Here is a 21812-nt window from a genome sequence, read left to right as displayed (position 1 = left end):
GGCAACGTGTTCCACACTTAGATTTTAAAAGGATTTTTCCCACTTTGCCTCTTGTTCTCTCCTTTAACCTCACAGTAAATTCCCATTGGCTGCTGCTACCACGCAAGCCTGAAATTTTAATTCCCTTCCACATCTCCTCAGCCCCGTTTCTCTGTGGGTGCAGATATTGTGAAATTAGCAAGAAATGGGGAAAATCGCATTGGAAAAATTTCACCTTGAGGATTTTTATCTCCCCACCCATCACAGGAGTAATGGAACAGACGACAGGAAGATCTTAATGCTGATTTAACATCTATCTATTTATGCTGCTGCATATATGTATTTATTTGTGTTTCTCCCAGAGCTCAGTACATCCACAGCAGCCAGGAAATGGAGCTGATTAATAGAGCTCCTTCCTCCAAATGCACAAAGTAAATTCGGCTTAAATGATAATCAGTGAGTTTGATTTTATTCTTCCCTCCAGTATCAAGTTGGAGGGAGTGTTTTGGATAGAGGAATACTGATGGAGCCATCCTTCCACAGTCCATACTTTTATTTCAATTTACTTTACTTCAATTGCAATTCCTTTCCATCACAAAGGCTGGAGGGCTGCTGGTAATGTTGGTCAGCGGGTTAAATATTTATAACCTCTATAAAAATATATGCTAATTTGAAAACAGTAAACTAAGCTTAGAACACGGCTTGGGGCAAATTTAAACAAAGTCATCAAAGCAAGAGCTGTGTTTTATAACAAAGCCATAGGCAGAGCCCAACAGGTATAACTCTGAATTTCTTTGTGTTTAGGACAAGCACTAAAGCCAGGGCACTGTTTGCATACCAAGGGCTGCCTGGAGCAGGGAATGAATCCACCCCTGAGCCTGTGCTGCAGCCCTTTCCTAGAATCCCAGGGTGGTTTGGGATGGAAGGACCTGAAACCTCCTCCAGTCTCACCCTCCCCCCGCCAGGTGGGCAGGGACATTTTCCACAATTCCAGCTCACTCCAAGCCCTGTCCAGCCTGGCCTTGGACACTTCCAGGGTTCTCTGGGCACCGTGTGCCAGGGCCTCACCTCCCTCACAGGCAAGAATTAATTCCCAATATCCCATCTAACCCCCTTTCAGTCAGTCTGAAGCCATTCCCCCTTGTGCTGCCAGTCCAGGCCCTTGTCTATATTCTCTCTCCATGTGTCTTGTTGGCTCTTTCAGGTCCTGGAAGGTCACAATTAGGTTACCTGGAGATTTTCTCTTCTCCAGGCTGAACAATCCCAGCTCTCCCAGCCTTTCCTCCCAGCAGAGCTGCTCCATCCTCTGCTCATCCTGGTGCCTGCTCTGGACTCTCTCCAGCAGCTCCAGCTCCTTCCTGTGCTGGGCCCCAGGGCTGGGGCAGCTCTGCAGGTGGGGTCTCACCTGAGTGGGGCAGAATCCCAATCCCTTTCCTGCTGCCCATGCTGGGGGATCAGCCCCACACAGGGGGGTCCTGGGATGGGGCCAATGACACCTTGGGTAGAGGAAGGAGTGAGGGAAGGAAGATGTGTGTTAACTTCATCTGGGGAAAGGATCTATTGGAGATAAGAAACGTCAGGACTTTGTGCTGGAAGAGCCTGCAGACCCAAAAAGCTGAGCTTTGTCCATACTCTGTGGCAGGAAAGGGCATTTGAGCAGTCAGGGCAGCAGTGGAAGAAGCACCAAGGGTGGAACACAGAGGGATTAAAACTCTCGCGATCAAACAACAAGGGATTAAACCCCTCTGGGTCAAACACAGAGGAATTAAACCCCTCGGGATCAAAACCAAAGGATTAAACACACAGGGATTAAACATCTTCCTCAGGCAACCACTGCAGGAAGCCCCAGCCAAGTGCACATTAACTGCAAGGCCACCCAGGATTTTTGGGGACTTTGAGCCAATAGAAAGGGATCCTCCCACAAAAGTCCAGGAGCACAGTCTGTGGCTCCGTGTGCAGTGGTGGGGAGATTTGTCCATCACTCTGCCCAGGAAACCCACACCACACAAACAGCTGGAGCTCTGGGCTCTCCTTCTTTGATATTCAAGGCTGCCTGAGGGGACAATATCCTCAATCCTGCTCAGGATGAGAGGTCCCTGGGTGCCTTTCCTCTCCCTGCTCCCATGGAAGCTGGCAGGCAGTCCCTGTGCCCTGCCACATTACCATAGCACCAATGACAATCTGAAATGTCCCTTGTACGGGCAGTGCTGTGTTTGCTTTGCTGCCTGCTGCTGTTGAGGTAACAGATGTTTTCATTGAGCTGTTCACAATAACCCCTGGGCCTTTCCCCTGAGTGGTTCCAGTTAATTTAAAATGCAGCTATGTGGATGAGGAGGTTGGATTTTGCCTTCCAATGCACATTAACTTGCATTTGTCAACATTTAATTTCATCTGCCACTGCCTTGCCGGCTCACCTGCCTGGATAGAGCCATTCCCAGCTTTTCACAGCTTGAACTACACAACTAAATAAATTTTACTAAATAACTGTGGGCAACTACTGTTTATTCCATCTTTTCCTCCCCTCTAATTCTGGATTATATTTTTTAAAGCCTGGCCCAAGCTTCCAGATTCTCTCCTCTTCTATATCCACGTTGAAAATTGGTTGTTCTTTTTTTTGTTTGACTCACGGCTGCTTCCTAACCTGTGCCAGTAATTCTTTTATTTAAGGCTGCCCTCTCATTCCACTGCCTCCTTCTCTAGTGGGATCTTATCTTTAGATCCCTCTGAAGTCTCTTCCCATGGATATTCCCTGCGTACTGTTTTCAGCAAAAACTGTGAAGAGGCAATTAGCAGAGGCCTCTGCCTCCTGTCTATTCCCAGATTAAATTCTCTCACCAATTTCTACTTCCAGTCCCTTATACAATCACTTGGTAGGAGCTCTTTTTCCTCTTTATTCAGTGGAAAAGAAAGGATTCAGAGTGCAAAAGCAGCTCCAGACACAGCATTTCCCTTGCCCTCTCTTCTGAGGCTCCAGAAAACCCTCAAAGGGAACAGCCACTGTGTCCAGTTCTGGCCCTCACAAGAAGGACATGGAGGGGCTGGAGTGTGTCCAGGGAAGGGAACAGAGCTGGGGAAGGGTCTGGAGCACCAGGAGAGGCTGAGGGAGCTGGGAAAGGGGCTGAGCCTGGAGAAAAGGAGGCTCAGGGGGAACCTTCTGGCTCAGCACAACTCCCTGACAGGAGGGGACAGGGACCCAGGGAACAGGGACAGGAGAAGAGGGAACAGCCTCAAGCTGTGCCAGGGGAGGCTCAGGTTGGACATCAGAGGAATTTCTCCATGGAAAGGGTGGGCAGGGGATGCCCAGGGAGGTCTGGAGTCCCCATCCCTGCAGGTGTGGATCCAAGGAATGCCTGGATGTGGCACTGAGTGCTCTGGGCTGGTGACAAGGTGGGGATTGGTCACAGGTTGGATTTGATCATCTTGGACATCTTTTCCAACCTCAGTGGTTCTGGGATTCTCTCATATGGGGATAATTGCTAAGAAAAGGCAGATCCCATGTCTAACCCCTTCCCAGTTTCCCAGGGATCGTGTCCAGCCCTGAGGCTGCAGTTTTGAGGACAAGCAGCTGCTTTGCTCTGCCCTCTCCTTGCCAGACACTTGCCAGCTTTCAGCTCCAGCATTCCCACCTCTGGACAGACACGGCACAGCAGCCAGGGATACACAACTGAAAGGTACAATTTGCAATTTACCTCCCAAAAAAGGGAAAGAAGGGGAGACTGGGATAAGAGTTTTTAAGGAATGGGAATGGATCAGCTCGCAGGGCTGCACAGAGGGTGGGGCACAGCCAGGGCGCAGCTGAAGACAAAGGAGGAATAGGATGTTTTCCTGTTGAACTCGGCCATCCTCCCCTCCCACCAGATCTGCCCTACACCAGACTGCTCAGGCACAAACCTCCGAGGATTTCCAGGCACAAACCTTTGAGGATTTTCTGTTCGTTTTCAGACTGCATTTCCATATTTAAATTCGAGGAAGAAGAAAAGAAACCCCAAATCCAGTGCTTCCTAGAATCCACCAGGGAAACCTGGCATAACAGCTTTGACACCTGGGCACAACTATGAATTCTGAACAACCTTTTATTTCTCCTTAAAAATCAAATGCAAGCTCTGGGAGGCAAGGAGCAACAACGTTCACTGCAAACTCCATATCCTTGTCAGAAACTCTTTAAACAGACTCAGAATTTGTACTCCCTTTGGCCAGAGGAAAATGCTGCTCCAGCCCTGCTCCTTCCAAACCCCCCAAGCTCTCTGTAAAATCACTACCATGGAAATAGAGAAGAAACTCAATATTTTGGCAGTTGGAAAGTGTCTTCCTCCAACCACAGGAAGGCATTTCCCTGTTGATCCTCGTGTTGTCAAAAAAAGCAGCAACACCCCTTTGACAAGTTTTGCTTTATCTCTGCAGAACCCCATGAATCTGCTTCCAAATCCTCCTTTCCAGAAGTGTGAGCACCAAGAAATTCTCTTTTGGGTCTGGATAGCCAAGGCTACTTTTATTCCTCAGCTCCATTCCACTCCTCTTCCTCCTCCTTTTGTGAACTGGGGAGAAGGAGCACAGCAAAAAATTGCTGTTGATTATTCCTATTATTGGGAACATAAGGATCCTGGGGATTATGACCTACATACATTTATTACCCACATCCAAACAGCTTCCATGCTGACTGCAGCAAACAGCAGAGACCAGGAGCATCTGGAGGAGGGAAGAGGAAGGAAGCCATCATCCCCTTGCATCTCACACTCACGGACACCAAGCTGTTAGAAAAGAACCGAAGCAAAAATGCACAAAAATGCCCCCAGGGGACCCTCAGCACTCTCCACTTTCCCAGCTTTTGGAGGTCTGGCAAGATCTTCAGGTAGAATTGTCCCAGAATTTTTATGAGACCTTGTCCAAGCTCTGTAAAATGATGCCAGGGGAGAATGGTGTTTGCACAGGGAGGTTTAGCTGACCATGGAAAGGAAGGCAAAGGAGGGAGAGTGGGATGGAATGTGAGAGCTCCTGGCTGTCTGTCTCAAGGATCACGGGCTCATCCAGCTTTCCCAATGTCTCCAAGAGTTTCTCAAAGCTTGTTCATGGATTTAAACAACAAAGGTGTCTTGTGACCACAGAGAAGGGACCTTTGCACTTGAGTTGGTTCATAACAGGGAAAACACAAGTTTATCTTCTGCTCCCACTCTCTGTTAGGATTTCAGCCTTCTCAAGCACAGCCACAAACTCCCAAACCCTGCTGAAGTGCCTGCAAAGCAAGTCTAGAGTGACTGCTGCCCTCATTAGGAAGGACAAAGCCTTAAAAAAAGCAGCTCACGCTGGGGTTTGCAGGGTAGGACACGGGCTCATTCCAATGCTAACCAGATTATTGAGCTCGCTGAAGGCTATCTCTGAAGGGATAGTTGGAATTAGTTGATAGTGATTTAATTTGTGTTGCAGATTGCTAATTAAGCCCGTGAAGAGGACAAAAGAAATTAATCCATTTAGTTAAGGAGATACAATGAGAGATGTGGCAATACTGGAGTCGTTCATGGCCAGGAATAAATGGAAAGATTTGCTCCACCTCACCTTTGAGCAGTGTGTGGGCATGGAGGTCTGGCCACCCCCACCCATCCCAGATTCCCTGGATTGCAGGATATGATGGAATCATGGAAGCATTAAGGCTGGAAAAGACCTTTAAGCTCAGCCCAGGACCACCACTAAACCCTGTCCTCCAGTGCCACATCCACACATTCTCCATCATTTCCAGGGATGGTGGCTCCATCACTGCTTGCTTCCCAGGCTTGACAATGCTTTCCAGGAAGAAATTATCCCAAATATCCAAACTAAACCACCCCAGGCACAGCTTGAGGCCATTTCCTCTTGTCCTGTCCCTCTTTCCCTGGGAGCAGAGCCTGACCCCACTGCTTCCACCCTGGAGGATCCATTTGGGGTTTTGACCAACTCCAGGGCTTGATCCAAGAGGAAAATCTCTCCAGGCTAGGAGAGGTAATTAAAAAGCATTAAAAGCACCCAGGGATGTCCTCTGGGAATGCTCCCAGAGATGGCATAGCCTCCACATTAATCCTGTTTAATCCACCTCTCTCAGGGTTCCCAGGGATTCCCAAACCACCACAGCCCATCTTGGTTTTCAAAGCCAAGTGATAGGAAGTCAGCTCACACCTCAGTGAGTTGCTCCAATGTTTAATTAACCTGTTAACCCCGAAATTACTCCAGGCACTGGAAGTCATTTTACGAAAAATGCCCAGATATCTTCAAAGAGGAAATTTAAAAATTAGTTTTGGAAAGCAGAATTCAATTTACTCATTAAAAAAAAAAAGATAAGACCTCTGAGTGTTTTTCAAAGCTCTTTAAAAATATTTAAAGAACTATTAAATCAGAAAGTCATCTTGATTTTTCTTATATCTGAAATTTTCAAGGAGAATGCTCCTTTTTTTCCCTCAATATGCACCAGATTTCCAGGGAAGCTGCTTCACAGCTGGCTGGATTTTTATCACAGTTTGGAGAAGCACCAGGAAATCTGAAGTTTGATGTCTGGCTGGCTGAAAGTTGGGAAGGGCTGTTTGAGGGTGACCCACTTAGTGCTGGCAGCTCTGATGTGACTCAGCCCTGTCCCTTCTCCTCCTGCCCTGCCCAGATTTTGTCCTTTCTTCCATTGGGGTTTCAGCTGACTGAAGGCAAATCCCAATCCAAGGAGCCCCCATCCCACCGGGATGCAGCTCCAGGGCTGAGCTGGGGCATGGCACCAGTGGATCCCAGTTTCCACAGCTCACAGCAGCAGATGGAAACTGGATCCTGCTCCCATCAGTGCACCTTGGAGATGTCCATCCTCAGCTAATGATGGAATGGTTTGAGTTGGAAGAGACCTCAAAGCCCATCCATTCCACCCCTGCCATGGGCAGGGACACCTTCCACCATCCCAGGGTGCTCCAAGCCCTGTCCAGCCTGGCCTTGGACACTGCCAGGGATCCAGGGTCAGCCACAGCCTCTGTGGGCAGGGAAGAATTCCACAGAATCACAGAATGTTCTGGGTTGGAAGGGACCCACAAGGTTATTGAGTCAAGTGAGCAGCCCAGGCAGGGACTGAAGCCACAGCCTTGGTGTTTATGGCACCAGGCTCTGACCAAGGGAGCTGATTCTCCCTCAGATCCAACCTGAATCCACCCTCCTTCAGATTAAGGCCATTCCCCCCTGTCCTGTCACTCCAGGCCCTTATGAAAAGCCCCTCTCCTGCTCTCTCATGAGCCCCCTTTAGGTACTGGAGTTTTCCCAAAGCCTTCTCTTCTCCAGGCTGAAGGAATCCCAAGTTAAAAAGGGCTGGGTTGCTCCTCAATGCTCCAAGCTTCCAGGAGACCACCTCAGCCACCACCCCCTTCACCCACAGCACAACCCAAAATCTCCTTCTGGAGAAGCTGCAGATTTCTGGGCAGTGAACACCACCACCCCCAGCTACATCCCAGCTCAGGACAAAGCCCACCAAGTTTATCCCCTCGCTCCCAGCATCAGGCACACAGCTGGAAGCTCCTTGGGAATGCCTGATGTCACTTGTCACACAAAGCCAGCCACCCCAAGAGCAGGGCCTGGCCCTGCCAGTGAGAACAGTGCAGCTGCAGTGCCTGTCAGGAAGGAATAATTCAATTCCATCCTGCCCTCCAAGATGGAAAAGGCAGCAGAGGGTTTTACTGTAACAACTGTTACTAGCCTCAGCCAGCCTGGCTCTCTGCCTTCCTCTGGCAGGGATTTTGGGAGCACAAACACATCTGTCTCGGCAGCTGGGCCTTCCAAAACACACCATCCGCATCCCCTGGTCTCAGCTCTGCAGCTGCACGAGTTTGTGCAATCCACAAATCATCCAGGGGCATTCATATGGCACTGAGAGCACCAAAGAATCCCTTCAGAGCCCAGCGATTCCAAGATCCAGGAATGCTGAAACGATTTTTTCCTCCCTTCCTTTTCAAGGTGGTGGATCCTGCTTCTTGTAGCCTTGATACCAGCACGAAGTAAACTTAATGTGGGGAATGACAGGCACCTGAGGGTGCTTGTTCAGGGATGAGCTCCTCACACAGCATCTTTGCCAAAGAAAACATTCCTGGCTGGGGGAGCTGCTCTGTCCTTCCCTGAGACCTCCACATGGATGGAGGCATCCAGGTGAGCACAAACCAAAGGGAGCAAACAGCCCTGGCCCCGTGTCCTACAGCCACAGATCTCCTAATCCAGAGAAGTCATTCCTGCAGGCACCATACCAAGGAATTCCTTGTAAGTCCTGCCTGGATTCTGTGCCACTTTATCCATCCCCAGCAGTTCCTACAGCTGGAGCATCTCCTCTCATTTATTCACCCTGGGATGGTTCAGCCCTCCAAGGGAAAAGAACATTTTTTTTTCCACATCCCTTTGAAAGGTTCTCTAGGGGAGTTGCAGCACCTTTGAAGCTGTTCTGAGTCCAGGAAGGTGCCAGGCTGTTCCTGAGTGATAGCATGGCAGCACTGCTCAGGGAAGAGGGATGGGAAGCTTGAAAGCAGCTCCAAAGGAGTTAAAGCCCAGCACTTGCCTCTGGGAATCCTGCACCACACAAGGCCCCAGAGATACAAGAGGATTGTCTGGATAAAAGTTGATTAGTCCATATTATAGGGATTAGCATTCCCTTTGAACTTTTAACAACTTTGTTATAGCTTTCGCTTGCCTTTTTATGTAAAAAAATAAATAAAAAGGTGGAGAGGTTTTTAAGCCAATTTTTTTTTTTTTCTTTTAAAGGAAATGATTAATTCTCCCTATTACCAGCAGATAAAGCCCTGGCCACACTTGAAAGGGGGAGTCAATAACATGGGGAGGTTGGAAGAACCACAAATCCTATTGGACATGCTCTGGCTGGCTTTAGATGTTCCCTTTGTAGCAGGAGCAGGCTGGATTCCACGGCAGCTCTGCAGCACATGCAGGGATGGCACGGGAGGGGCTGGGATGGCAGGGGCCAGCAGGGAGGACAGGAGGCCAATCCTGCTTGGATAGCTCCTGGAAAGCCAAGGAAATGCCAGCTGGAAGTGGTGCAAGGTCAGGGCAGAGCTGCTCCCTGGGGAGGGCCTGTCAGCAAGGAAAAAAATTCACACTTGGAACTGGACAGGATCAAGGGAGGACTGTAGGATGAAGATAAGGAGGAGTGTGATGGTTACCCTGTGCCCACAGCAGTCAAGAGGATGATCCTTTATGGAGCTCTGGTGGGGGAGAATCCCTGCTCCCCCCTTGCTTCTCTGCTCACTCCAGCCTGGGATTAACCCCTGTCCTGGCTTTGTGTCCAGGGTTTGCTGCAAGTGCAAACGCCTTGGGAAGGGTCACAGGAAATGAGAGTCCTGGAGGAGGGAGAGGAGGAGCAGGAGCAAGCACAGAGGGATTTCCACTGCCCCTCTGCAAGATCTATTAACAGGTTAATTAATTCCTCTGGGAAATGTGTTCTTCCCCTCCCTCATTAGCAGCTCCACTGGAATCAGGACGGTCTCCTTGACCCCAGGACTATTGCCAGGAGGCTTTCCCCTGCCTGGGGCTGAGCGTCCCTTTTATCTGAGCAGCTTTTACAACACACGGCTTGATTCGTGTTCACTGGGTAGCAAATGCAGCTTTTTGCTGCTCTGACACAGTGTTCACCAGGAACAGGGCTGGAATCACAAACCCATCCTGCCTGGGCCTTGAGCTCTGTGGGAACACAAGCTGACAGCCCTGAAAATCCTCATTCAGCACACACAACCCCAGCATGAATTCCTGCTTGATATCCAGGACCACACTTGCCTCCTAACAGGATCACCAGGGCTGGGAATGACCCAAACCTGTTCACCTGTGTGCCAAAGCTCCTTCCTGCTCCTGCATTAATGATGTTTAGTGGCCAGGTTCTGACACAGCACTTCTGGGGGATGTTTTAACCAGCCCAGGAAACACAGGCAGCTGCAATAATCAACTGCTCCACAACACAGTTCAATTGACTGATGACTAACATGCTGCCATTTTAGCTCCAGATAAGCAGGGGAACCACATTTTCCAGCTTTAAGCATACTACAGCACAAAGAAATCCATAGAATTTCAAATGCCAAACCCCTTTCAAACCGGCAGCCAACATTAGTTAGGAGAAAATGGGAATATCAGGCAGAAAAAGACTCTGCTGCCTTGAAATCAGGACAATTAATAATACATGCAGCAACCCCTCAAACCACCTTTTTCTCCCCTCCTACTGCAGGCAGAGAAAATGAACTGAATTGGAAATTCTGTCAGGAAAAGTACATCCTCCAAAATGGAAAGACAAAGGCACAGTGAGAAAATGAGCTGTGTCAGGCTCGCTTACAACAGCAGCAGTACAAGGGGACAGAATTCCCTTCAGGAGGCAAAGCAGCCTCGGGCTCACAGCAGCTCAGCCAGGCCTGCAGGCTGAGCAGGAACAGCCTGGAGCTCCAGAGGCAGCTCCTGAAAGAATCTGAGATTAAAAAACCAATAATTTTAGTGTTCAGCTCAACAGGCAAAGTGAGGAAAATCCTCTCCCCACCCCACCTGCAGAGCTGCCCCAGCCCTGGGGCCCAGCACAGGAAGGAGATGGAGAGGAGAGCAGAGGATGGAGCAGCTCTGCTGGGAGGAAAGGCTGGGAGAGCTGGAATTGTTCAGCCTGGAGAAGCTTTGGGGTGACCTCACTGTGGCCTTGCAGTGCCTGAAGGAGCTACAGGAGACACAGAATGTGGACAAGGGCCTGGAGTGACAGCTTGAGGGGGAATGGCTTTAAGATGAAGGAGGGTAGATTTAGATGGGATACTGGGGAGAAATCCTCCCCTGTGAGCTGTGGCCGTGGCAGAGGATGCCCAGAGAAGCTGTGGCTACCCCTGGCAGTGTCCAAGGCCAGGCTGGACAGGGCTTGGAGCAGCCTGGGACAGTGGAAGGTGTCCCTGCCCATGGCAGGGGTGGAGCTGGGTGGGCTTTAAGGTCCCTTCCAACCCAAACCATTCTGGGGTTCAGTTCTTGCCCTGCCAGACAGTTTGTCCCTGTCTCCAGGGAACTCTGGAACACAGGATTCCCAGGATTGTGCCTGATTTGCATGGCACCCACACCCCTGAAATCAACCGAGCAGACCCCAGCACAGTGCCAGCTGCCCCCCAGCCTGGTCCTGACCCCACATCCTCCTCCTGCCCGAGGGAAAGCAGGAAAGCAGTCACTGTATCCACTGTTGATCCAGTTGGATGTGGACTTTTCAAACAAGACAAGTGACCCTCGTGCCATCCCAGCCCCAGGAATTGTCCCAGGAAGCAGATGAGGAATGCAGGAGTCCGGGAGGTTCACATGTGCAGAGAAGCTTACAATTATGAATGGGCTTCTTGCTCTGATTATTAAACACTCTCCGTGCTGTAATAGAGGATGCAGCCACGGAGATCAAAGCTCCTGCACATGCATAATCAGGGAGAATCGCTGCCCCAGAGCACGGAGGAGAGCGTGGATGTGACAGAAGCTGCAGAAGAGCAGGGGGCTGAGGGGACTGTCCCGGGTCAGGCAGAGCTGTGCTGGTGCTCGGCACTCAGCATGTGCAGCCTTTCAGGGACTGCCTTTGTTCCTCTGATGATGTGGGAATGCCACAGCTCTTTGTTCTGGATCGGCACTGGCAGTCTCAGGAGTGACAGATCATCCCTTCATAACTGCAGGAGATGCAAAACTGCTCAGGATCCTGACTTAATTAGCGCTGTGTTCTATCCCACAAAGTGAACATCAAACGTCTGAAATGTAAGGGATGGTTGGGAAATAACGAGAACTGCTGGAGAACAGCGCTCTGCTGAGCTCTTCCATAATCCTGGCATCTACTGGAGAGCAGCATCAGCCTCAGGCTCAGCAAGAGAAAGGTGGCTTTCAGTTCAGAGCCCTATTTGCCAGTCCTGGAGCCTCTTTTCAGTGCAGGCTCTCCGGAGGGACAAGCACAGTTCACTCTTTTAGACATTACAATAATACAGAATATTTTGGGTTTACAGACACTCTACAAGACTACAGAATAATTCCCCTGATTCCTTCTGATCCTGTTTCTTTTCAGCAGCAACATCAGTGCAGCCAGATTGCCAGGTTTTGGGATGTTAAAACTGTGGCCAGGTGAGGGGAGAAAATACCCTGCTTGTTTTCTCCCAGCCTTGTGAGCAGAAAGTAATTCAGTGGAACCTAACATTGATGAAGGGGACTGAATCTCAGGGAAGTTTAGGTTGGATATTAGGAAAAGGTTCTTCCCCCAGAGGGTGCTGGGCACTGCCCAGGCTCCCCAGGGAATGGGCACAGCCCCAAGGCTGCCAGAGCTCCAGGAGTGTTTGGATAACACCCTCAGGGATGCACAGGGTGGGATTGTTGGCGTGTCTGTGCAGGTGGATTGATGATCCCTTCCAACTAAGAATATTCCATGATTCTATAACTCATTTGACACCTTCCACTGTCCCAGGTTGCTCCATCCCTGTCCAGCCTGGCCTTGGACACTTCCAGGGATCCAGGGGCAACCACAGCTCCTCTGGGCAACCCTCACAGGGCAGAATCTCTTCCCAATATCCCATCTAACCCTGCCCTCTGTCTGATCCAAGCCATTCCTCCTTGTCCTGGCACTCCAATTCCTGATGAACTTGTGAACCAATGAACTCGAACTCTCTGGTTTCCCTGTGGGGCCCTTCAGATGCTGCTCTAAGCCTTCCAAGCAGGGATTGGGGAGAGCAGAACAAAGCCCTGGAGGGGAATTGGAGCTTTGTAAGCTAGAAGAGGAAAGAAAAGCCTATCAAACCCAGCTTGTAAGATTAAATGAGGTAAAATATGCTGTGGGCCTTTGTTGTTTTAAAATCCCTTTCCCTCTGCTGTATTGTTTCACCTAATGAAGAAACATGATTTCATTCCAAGCAGGCTGTTACTCCCTACCACTTATCTGGGCTCCCAAGGGGCAGCCTGGATTCCAGGGACACAGGGAAATCTGTGGCCCAAGCTCTGGGAAATGTCTGACCAGAGGTGCTGGGCTGGAGAGGGAAAACCCAATCCAGAAAGTCTGTAAAGGAGCCACTCCTTTAGCCCAAGGCAACTGGGCTTGGAGGGTCAGTGCTAAACATCCTTCAGCAGGTCCCAGAGTATCCCACAGCTCCTGAGCTCTGCCCCTGGAAAAGCCTCATTCATCCTTGTTTCCCTCTGGCCACGTGTGCTGTTGTTAAACCCTGCACATGGCAATGCAAAGCTGTTCTCAGTCACCATTCCTTACACCCATGGAATCTCCTGAGCTGGAAGGGACCCACAAGGATCAGAGTCCAGCTCCTGGCCCTGCACAGACACGCCAACAATCCCACCCTGTGCATCCCTGAGGGTGTTATCCAAACACTCCTGGAGCTCTGGCAGCCTTGGGGCTGTGCCCATTCCCTGGGGAGCCTGGGCAGTGCCCAGCACCCTCTGGGGGAAGAACCTTTCCTGATATCCAACCTAAACCTCACTGACACAGCTCCAGCCTGGGTTCTGTCATCACTGGGCATCACTGTCCCTGGTCACAGAGAGCAGAGATTGGAGCTGCTCCTCAAGAGGAAGCTGCTGACCCCAGTGAGGTCTCAGGGATGGGGTTCTGTGGTGTCTGTGCAGGGCCAGGAGTTGAACTCGATGATCTTTGTGGCTCCCTTCCAACTCAAGATATTCCATGATTCTGGGATTCCCCCCTTGGGATGGCAAAGTCCGATGTACCTTCCCACCTCCCCTCCATCCCTGGGGCTGCTGTCACCCCACAGCCCACCTGGAGAGGTGCTAAAAGCTGAGATGTGCTTCAGCCTCTCCCAGCAAATCCAGCATTTTCAGGGAGCCTAAGGTGCTGGTCCTGCAGGAGCCCTTTGTGAGGGCTGCCACAATCCACGCCCACAGGGAAACACACGGAAAATTTTGTCTATTAGACAAAGCCACACCCTCCCACCAGGCCAAGGAGCACAGCCCAGCTCCATGAAATCGAAGGGATTATTTGTGCTGCCTTGAAGAAGCCCTGGCTGATCCAGCAGCGGCCATAGGCTCATGCATAATGCACTGGCAGTGGCGGATGGAAATAATGGATGGGTGACACCGGAGCCGCTGGAGCGGAGCGCGGGGCACGGGAGAGCACAGATGGAATTTCTCTGTTGTTCCACGGCTGCTGCTGGGTTGTGTTTCCCTCACTCAAGGTTAAATCATTGCTGTTTGGAGCAATCACTGAGTTCTGCATTACACGCTGGCAAAATTAATGCCCCCCCCCATCCCCCGGGCCAGCAAACTCCACCCGGCTCTCCTGAGGATTCCTCCATCCCTCTGCTCCTCCTCCAGGGGATTCCTACACCCCACACCCCTCACTGGCTTGGGAATGACCTGGAAATCAAGTCAGGTGTTTCACCCATTAACTACTGGGTAGAAAAGTCTGATAGGAGTGGGAAATGGTCTCTCTGTCTGGAAGCACTTCCCAGCAGAAGGAACAGATTCCTGTCCTGGGAAGGGTGGCAGGCTGTGGCTTTCCTACTGCACAGAGTGGCCCATCGGGGAGGGAGGAGGCAATTGCTGTCCTTGTCAGGCCTAGCTGCTGATGGAGGGATAGGATGTGCCCTGGTCTCTGCACCAGAGATAAATCCCAGCTGCACGTTCCATGGTTGTTGGTTGTTATTTGCTTTCAGGAGCTCTCCCTGCTGCCTTTGATCTCAGAACAGGCTTTTATCTTCTCACTGAAGGCTTCAACCACTGCCTCTGTCTCCCCTCAGCTTCATTTACTGTCCCCACCACTACACAACACATCAGCTGGATGTTGTTCTCCCTCAAGGCTGGGTACCAAATCCAGACATCCAACTCCAGGTCAAAACCAACCAGGACCGTGAGGGGATATGGAAGTACATCAGCTCCAGCTGAGGGGCACCAGGTATGAGAAGCATTTGGTGGAGCAGCCTGAATCAGCAGACAACCAGAACTGAGTGTATATTCACCTTAAACCTGAAGCTGGGCCCAAATCTCTCTCCAGCTCAGTGGCAGAAATTCCTTCTCTCCCACATGGCTCAAGGGAGAACTGCAGATGTTTCTCTCCTCAGAAGACAAAGATCAGCATATCAAAGCCTGGCTTGGGAGTTCCTGGACTAACAGGGCAAGCACAGCAAGACCTTTGGCCCTGGGAGGAGGAGAGGAGGCAGCAGCAGCATCCACAACTCATCGAAGTCACCCAGAGCTGTGTCCTGTTCCCTGCTCGTGTGCAGCTGCACCGTCCCCACCTCATTCCCCTGCTGAAATGATGTGGGGCTGTTCAGAGGGTGAAGCTCTGCCCTCGGGCCGTTCTCCCTGCTGGCAGCAGAGTCCTCTCCTCCTTCAACTCCGGGGTCAGCATTTTCATCCCGGCAGGATCAGCAGCTCCCGCTGGAGAGGGCAGGGAAGAGCTGCAGAGCCCGGCTCTGGAAGAATTCCCTCTGGATAAGGCAGAACAAGAAAGCACTCCCAGCTCTCTGGATTTCTGTTAGTGGCAGGAAAGCTTGAGAAAAGCCAGGATGATGTTTCATTTGATTATTTTTAATCAAGCTGAGATTTGTCTTAGAAAAATCCTTTCCAAGATTAGTTTTGAAACTGATGGGAAAGCATCTTTTTCTCCACTATGATCCTTAGCCATTTTTCCAAGGCTGCCAGAGCTCAAGGAACATTTGGACAATGCTCTCAGGCACTGGAAGATTGTTGAGGTGTCTTGTGCAGGGCCAGGAGCTGGACTTCATGATGGGTCCCTTCTAGCTCAGCATATTCTGGGATTCTATGTTTCATAATTTCCATGGGAAAAATATTATTTAGATTGATCTGAAGTCATTTCATGAGCTTTTTAATGGGGACAAATAACCAAAGATTGCTCCTGCTGTGGGGAGCCCAGCTCTGCTTCAGCCCCTGCTCAGCCCCACAGTGCTCCTGCAGCCATGGAAGAGCCTGGGGACCAAACCACCTCCACAGCCCATCCCTTGGGATGCAGCATGAAAACATTGGAGAGGGGAGCTCCTCCTTCTCCCTGAACCCAAACAAGCCCAATGGAGAAGATTTGGGACATACATCCCCAGGGCTTCTCCCTCTAACTCACCAAGCCCTCCTTCCTCTGATTCCTCTGATTCCAACCCATTTGTTCCAACTTCTATGACACAGGAGGTCAGAACTGGAAGATCTTTAACGTCCCTTCCAATCCAAACCATTCTATAATTCCTGGGAACCCAAAACCTTCATGAGCTCAAAAACGGCAAGGAACAACCAGACAAGTATCAAGTCAGATTTGAACAGAGAGCATGGATACAAACCTTGGTACATGGGGCAAACTCCTGCAAATTTCCAAGGACTGGGATGGGGAAGGAAAGACAAACCTTCTGTGCAAGGAGGGGAAAAACGGGAGTGAACCTTTCCTAGTGTCAAAGCAAGACAAAAATAAATATGGTGTCAAAGCCTAAAAGCAGCAGCACAATAAAGCCAGCAATAACTCCTGCTCAGTGACACCAGGCAGCCAAGCTCCGCTGGGATAAATGACAGAGAACTTCCTCTGATAAACTAATAAAAGAGATTTCTAGGAGTAATCATTGATTTGACAGGAAGTCAAACAAATCTATCCATCACTGCTGACATGTGTCTACAACCTTCCAAACAAAGCGGCGTCGGGAGGGGAGGCTGGAGCCAGCTGCCCACACTGTCTCAAATGCCACATAAAATCAGCCAGCAGCAGGCGCCTGGATCGAACACTCCCTGCCACTCACTCCTGGCTCCTCTCTGATCCTTCTGGATCCGCTTCTGAAGCCTCCAGACATCAGACAAACCCTGGTTCTCCTCCCACATCCTGCCCCTGCGTGAGGCACTGTCTCCATCTCCACCAGAGATAAGGAGAACAAGGCCTGGAGTGGTTCCATCCCACGCCTCTCCTGCTCAGTGGTGGCTGGTGATCTTCTCCAGACCCTGTACTGGGGGGTCTGTGTGGTCAGGACTGAGCCAGACTCTGATCTCTGTGCACTCCCAGCTCTGGCTGTGACCTAAATCCCAGCAGAATAAGTCGTGGTCACCTCCTTTGACTCTGGGAATGTACCAGCAAACAGCAAGCAAAGCAAATATCTCCCAGTGCACATCCCAGTTAAAGAGGCATCCCACTGGGCTCCCTGGGAGGGGAGCAATGTGCAGCTCAGCAGGGTGAGACATCATCACCTTGCTGAGGCTGTGTGTCACTGAGGTGTGACAGAAGCTCATGGCACCCCAAAACCAGTCCCTCAGCCAGAGCAGCTCCAAGGACTGCACATCCACTGTCTGCAGAGGTGCTGAGCCCCTCCAGAAGGGCCTGTTTGACAGGCACAGCACACACCTGGCCAGCACAGCAGTGCAGGCAGAGGATGGGATTTGGGGATATCCACAGGTTTTCCATGGCCCTCCTGTGAGCTCTTCCACTCCACTCTTAAAGCCCAGCAGAGCTTTAAGCAGGAACAGTCTGACTGCTCAAGTGTGTGATGTCCCGAGCCTCCTTTGTCATTTGTCTTCTCCTGGAACATCGCAGGAGCCCTGTGAGATCACACACTGGCATGGAATGGGAGGGACCTTAAAGTCCATCTCATTCCACCCCAACCTTCCACCAGCCCAGGCTGCTCCCAGCTCCATCCAACCTGACCTCAAACCCTTCCAGGGATGGAGCATCCCCGTGCTGCCACTGTGTACTGGTTTGAAAGCAAAACCAGTAAGAGACTTCAAGTCAGAAATACAATTTAATAGGGAAAAAATAAAATACAAGCAAAAGAAAACCACTGACATAGTCAGAATCCAACCTGACACCCTGCTAGTTAGGGTGGTGGTAGCAGTCCAGATGAAGTGTTCTTGTTGAAGTAGTGATCCCACAGAAAGGTCTGGTAGCTCTTGTCCTCTGGGATCCAGTGGGAAAAGGCTGCTCTGATGTTCCAAATCTCAGATTTGATCTGGGTGGAAATGCTTGGCTCCTCCCCCTGGGTGGAGCATCTCCCAATGGGATGATGGAATTTTATCAGCCATGCTCTGGGATCAATGGCCATTAACAGGAGAGATCTCCTGGAGGGAGGATGGGCTGTGGAAAAGATAAAGAACACTGCAACACCTGGTTTAACAGCTGGCTCATTGACAGAGGATCTCTCCCCCTAAGGACCACTGCTAAGGAGCTAAGGAGCTAAGGATCAGTGCCCCACCTGGTTTTAACAAATGTTGATAGAACACATACTTTGGGCACATCTTTACATTGAAACCTAGGACACACTGTGCCAGAGAGCACAGTCTTGGGAAAGTCAAAGCCAAGTTTTCCCAGCAGGACCTGGAAGCCAGGGCACAGCTCCCATCTGTGACTTGGGAGCAGAGGCAGCAGGAATATTGCAGGGACAGCACAGTGTGTGTCGATTGGAGCAGTTTGGTTCTCCCCCAGCCCGAGTCCTGCTGGGCTGCTGCACTGGGAACTCTAAATCCTCCCTAAAACAAAGTTAAGAGTCCTTTCCTCTTTGCACTCTGGCTTTCTGAGGTTCTTTAATCAGCCCCTCCACGCTGCTCTCCCTGGGCTGTCCTGGGCATCTGTGCTGGCACAGCACACAGCAGCAGCAGGGCTGCAACACTCACTTCAGTCAGCACATCAAAAATAAGGGAAAAAAATCCTGCTTCCAGCTCCTCCCCCAGCTCTGTTGGAGCACACAGCACTAACAGGCTGCCCTTAGCAGACGAGGCTGGGTTGGTTTTTTAATTGTAGGTTTTATTTCTAATTTCAAAAGCAGTGTTTGATCCTGGAGTCCTCGAGGCTCAGATAGTTATGACAAACTCAAACCCAACCCAGAGCACACACCTTTCTTCAAAACCACCCTGCTGGTAGACGCCTCTCCTTTTAAACACAGCAAATTTGGAACATTTATACACCATTTCTCAAGAACATGAGGTGATTTGAAGTAAAACAATAAGAGTTTACACAAAATTTGCAAGGCACTCTCCTAAAAGAAACAAGTCAACCAAGTGAAACCCCCAAAGCAGCACAATTTTTGAGAGTGTTGCTCTGCCAAACCCCTTCTTATTTGTTTTCCTTTAAAAAACAGACAAAACAGCTCGTAATATTTTTATTTTGTTTTAATTGGCAGGAAGAAAAGGAACTGAAGGCTTTCTGGAAAGCTGTGTTGCTGAAGATAAAAGGCATTCTGAGGATTCCCACTGAGCTCTCCTGCATTGCTGACACCAGGTGCCATCTCCATGCTGGGAACTCTCCCATCCTTGGCAAAGTTCCCTTTTCCTACTGGCAACAGGCTCAGCATGCCCTGGGCTCTGGGAATGGGATTCATCTGGGTATGTCACACTGGATGTCCCATTCCTGTAGCTGAGAGATGTGGGAATGGGGGAAAGAAACAGGTTTGAGCTCTGAGATGAATAAAGGAAGGGTTGGGGACATTGTGGAAAAACATCTTCCTCAGGGAATTGAAGCCAGCAGAGGTTGTTCCATCCAAGGACCCACTTGTTTCTTGGCTCCTCCATCATTTCTTGTCCTCATCCCACCCAAATGCAGCAGTGAGAAGGAGACTTTGCTCCATGCCTCAGGAAGTAGCTTTATTGTCCTCCTCCATCCTTCAGAGTGGCTTCCCTGGTTTCTCTGGCCATTTCCCTGCTCCCTGCTCCAGTCTGTCAGCACCCTTGGGAAAGCTGTAACCACCTGGGACCACAAATGGTTCTGGATTGAGAAACTCCAAAATGACTGCAATCCCTGCATCCTGGACTCATCAGTCGAAAGAACTCAGGAAATCTATGGAAAAGAACTGTTCATACTCCCTGAATGCAGTGGGGAATGGGTAAAACATCCTTGTGCCAAGAGAAATGGGTGATCCAAAGACTCCTGTGCTCAGCACAGCCACCAGACACTAAGGAAGGAACTTCCCAGGAATGCTGCAGCCCTGCCAAGGAGCAGTGATCGAAATCCCCAGCAAGCAGAGGAGTTGGAAACTCCAGATGCTGCTGGAACAACAGCTGATCCCTGAACTGCAGTGAAGATTTCCCAACACCTTGTGATGTTTTGGGATCCATCCCTCTGACACAAGGGGGCTGCCAAGATGCAAAGTGCAACGGCAGCAGGTGACAGCAGGATATGGAGAAAGGAAATGCAAATATTTGGGAGAGCAGCCCAGAAGAGAGTGGAAAAGGCTGTTTGAGGCTTGGAACCTCCAGGAGCTCATGGAAATGCACATTAAGAGGGGACTTCCAGCAGCCACCTGGGAATGGGGGTGGCAGCACCTGACACCTTGGATAAACACAGTTTGGAGGTGGATGGGAACATCCTCGTGCCTGGCTGGAAGGAAAAAGGAAAAGGACATATCCACATCCCAGCCCTGCTCAAGGGAAGAGGTGAGAGACAGAAGGCAATGAAGAGACAATCTCCCGAAATTAGGTGCTAATTCCCTGGAACAGGCGGTTGGCACATTCCCAGCACACAGAAAACCCCCAGGATGGCTCTGAGCCTCTGGAAGGCAGGAATTGGCTCCCAAGGGAAGGTGCTGCTGGCACGGGTGCCCAAGTGGCTGCTCCATGTGAGGGAGGGGAGCAGGCTGAGGTCCTAATTGGCATGGAGGGAAGCAGGGGGATAGCTGGAGTTCTGGGTTCCTCCTCCACTGAAATCTGAAAATGCCAAATGTTCTGAAATCGGGAAATGCCAAATGTTGATATTCTCCATAAATATCTATTTAAATCCATTGCTTCCCCCAGCATTCCTACCACCTCCCCTCTCACCCCCGCCCATGGATGAGCACAAATCCTGGCTCAGCACAAAACCCAGCCTAGTTCAGGAGCTGACCTTCAGCTTGGCTGGTTTTATCTCCTGTGTGCTCTCGTGTGCTTCCTCCCCATGGAAATGAGCAAGCACCCCGAGGAAACGTTCTGAGGAACCATGTGCAGGAAAGGACAGCCAACCTCCCACTCCCAAAATCCTCACACTCAGTGTGCATTCAGAACCAAAAAATAGGTGTTGGAAAAGGTCTCTACACACACTCACCAAACGCAGAAAATGCAGCTCCTAAATGCCAGGAATTACTATCAGTGTTCCTTTGGTTAATGTTAAAATCGGGATATTGGATGCAGGAGGGGTTTGAGCATCTTCACGTTGAATGTACATCTCAGAGAACCACTTGTAGGATCTTTTCTGACTAAAATCCCTCTCTCTCCACACCTAAGGAATAAGAGCCTCCAGCTGTGACAAGGACTGGAAAAGATCTCATGAAAACTCTGAATTTCTTTTTTAAGGAACTACAGGAAGCCACCAGGAATGGGGGAAACTGTGGGACTCTTCTTTCCAGCTCAACGGGAGCAGAAGGAAGGTCTCCAAAAGGAGTCCATACACACAGATGAGTGATCCCAGAAGGAAGGGGCTGTATCCCACCAAGGGACACCAAGAAGTCCCCAGTGGGGAGAGGGATCAAGGTGGAAAACCAGCAGAGAAATGGAAATAATCTCCTGGGAAAGGTATGAGGGTGTGAGTGTCCCAGGTGGAATCCTCACTCTGTTCCTGCAGCATTCATTCTCTTCTTCAGCGAAAGGGAGAAGTTAATGAAACCAAGACTCCAAAGCTGTCTCCAAAGGCAATCCCTGCCAAGGAACAACGGCAGGAAGCAGAGAGGGAGTGAATGTGGCATTTCCCAGAGGAACTCTGTACAGAGCAGCAGCCAAGGAAAGGCTTTCAGTGCCTGGCAGGAGAGGATGAGGAGTCTGTTAGCACAACACCTCTCAGCAGGAATTCTGGCCTCTCCCAAAATCACAGTTCGGGAGCCAAGGTTGAGTTTTGGATTTTTGATTTCACTTTGGTGAGGTGTGGGTTAGCTCTTTAAAACACCTGAGCTCTGAAATGTTGGGATTAATGTCTCTTCACCAGAAATTGTCTGGGT

Source organism: Sturnus vulgaris, chromosome 10 (genome assembly GCF_052056855.1).
Source record: "Sturnus vulgaris isolate bStuVul1 chromosome 10, bStuVul1.hap1, whole genome shotgun sequence".
Lineage (NCBI taxonomy): Eukaryota > Metazoa > Chordata > Aves > Passeriformes > Sturnidae > Sturnus > Sturnus vulgaris.
The sequence above is the reverse complement of the archived record's forward strand: the minus strand, read 5'-3'. Positions refer to the sequence as shown.